This window comes from Myotis nattereri (genome assembly GCF_964212035.1).
Source record: "Myotis nattereri genome assembly, chromosome: 3".
Lineage (NCBI taxonomy): Eukaryota > Metazoa > Chordata > Mammalia > Chiroptera > Vespertilionidae > Myotis > Myotis nattereri.
The window spans coordinates 98622942-98625219 of NC_138077.1; positions in this window are offsets into that span (position 1 = coordinate 98622942).

Below are 2278 nucleotides of genomic sequence, written 5' to 3' on the forward strand. Positions count from 1 at the left end.
GCAATATGTTTACAATGTTTGCTTTTAGATAGGGTATTTAGCCAAATGGAATGAATGCTTGTACAAGAACAGTCACAAAGCCATTTGACTTAATGTTGTGAAGTAATTCAGTGGGTGCCAGGATATTCAAATCAATTCAATATTCAGGCAGCCCTTCAATTCACTGTTGTGTCAGAATTGGCAGTTGCAAAGGGAATATAAGACATGGGGTTTTAGTCTTGCTCATTTAGAAATAATTCACAATCTTTATTTAGAAAATTTCTCTCAAATCTTAAATAATTGGGAAAAAATATACATGTTTTCAAGGGAAAAAATTTAATAGCACTCAAATCGAACACGAAAAACTTAAAATCCCGAGGATAGGCTATGACCAGAGAAATATATCAAATAAAGTATTGAAGAGGTATAGTTTATGTGTGGGGAGCTAATCTAGCAAACACATTTCAAAAATATTTTCAATATTGCTCCTAAGTCTCATAGCAAGTCTATTTAGTCACAAATTGCTTTGTGTGCCGTGTGTGTGTGTGTGTGTGTGTGTGTGTGTGTGTATTACAAAATTGAAGTTCTTATGCATTTTAAAACTATGGAGTCACTTTAAAAGAGACATTTTCAGGGAATGGATGATTAATTATATATTGCCATTTCATAATTATCCACACTTAGTCTTATGCTCTACTTATTTTTTGTGTTTCTAAGCTTTTCTGCTGTTGGTCTTTAGTAAGAGATAATCAACAACTCATTAGGATCCTGGGGGAAGGTAGAATGGGAGGTGGGTGAGGGAAGACCAAAATTTGCTTTCAATTTCATTTTTCTCTACTAAGTTTTGTTACACATCATTACGTTTGTTTTCATTCATCTGTTTTTGCAGAATATAGTTTTGTTTGTGCTCTTTTTGTAGTTGTTCCTCAAGCAGAATATTGTAGCAAGATTTATCAGCATTGTGTATGATTTTTAATTTTCACTAATGAAGTTCTTATTTGAGCCCTGGGGTCTTGTTTGGCTCTTTTGCATTCAACTGCCTGTGGGGGAAAGTCTCTCCGCCCCATTTGGGATTGTGTTCACAACAATTGATTTCATTCTGCTCCTTTCTGGTATTTCTGTTGTTTACATGAAAATGCACACTTTCTAAGTGGGCATATTCCACTCTACTATACTATGATATTTATTTAGGTTACAGATTTAGACTTTTATAACAATTCTTATGTGGAAACTTACCACATGCCTGGTAAGTTTTGATAGAACTTGAAGGAAGAATTGGATTTTCCTGTTTACAAAAGCACAAATCCCCTTTGAGGACATGATGTCCCTGCATCTCCAAAATGGAAAAAGAAGCATGTGAAGCCAGCATATGACTCTTCATCTGTGTTCCTTTCCATCTTCAATCAGTCTAGGCATTCCCAGTCTAACACTTTTTATTCCATTCACTCTTTCTCCACTATATGTTTATTCTTTTATTGTTTTCCAAACATTCTGTTCATTGAGTATTCCGTTCACTCTTCTGAATTTACTATGCCGTTATCTCAAGGCTCAGTGCTTTTGCATAGGGAACAGGAAGCCCTCATTTAAATCCTTTGTCAAGGAGGAATACAAACCCTCAGAGGCATTATTCAGACGGGGATTCCTAACTTGAATTCTAGAATCTGAGTTAGGTACACACTTTCGATTCTCCACTATACTTTGCTGAGTGTGTTTATCATATCATGGATTGTACCAGTTGGGAATATTGGTTCAGTTGACTGGCTCTCTCAGTAGACTGCTGCTTCCTGTAGGCTGTGGACTGTATCTTACCGACGCCCTCTCCTCCCGGTTATCTTCTATCACTTCTTCCCATTCAAAACCAAATTCAATCCCTTTTATCACTAAATCTCGCCTGCCCGTACAAACCCTTAATGTTCCCTCCCACCTGTTCACTCCTAAAATTGACTTCTGTAAAATTAACAGTCTTATGTGGTTTGCTTCACTTTCTACTTCTGGTCTAATGCTTGTTCTATGCCGTATAACACCTCCGACTAGTTTATAATGAGATCCTATTATTTATCATCACCTGCCTGACACTACATTGTGCCAAGCACAATACTATGTATACATTTGTTCATTTAAAAATAATATTTAGTATTCAAGCAAGAATATATCCATTCCTTCATGTATACATATGAGTATTATGTATGTGATGTACATGATGTATATTTATATATAAGTATATACATACATATATATAAATATAAATACATATAACAATGAGTGTGTTCACACAACACACATAAACAAATGTGCATGT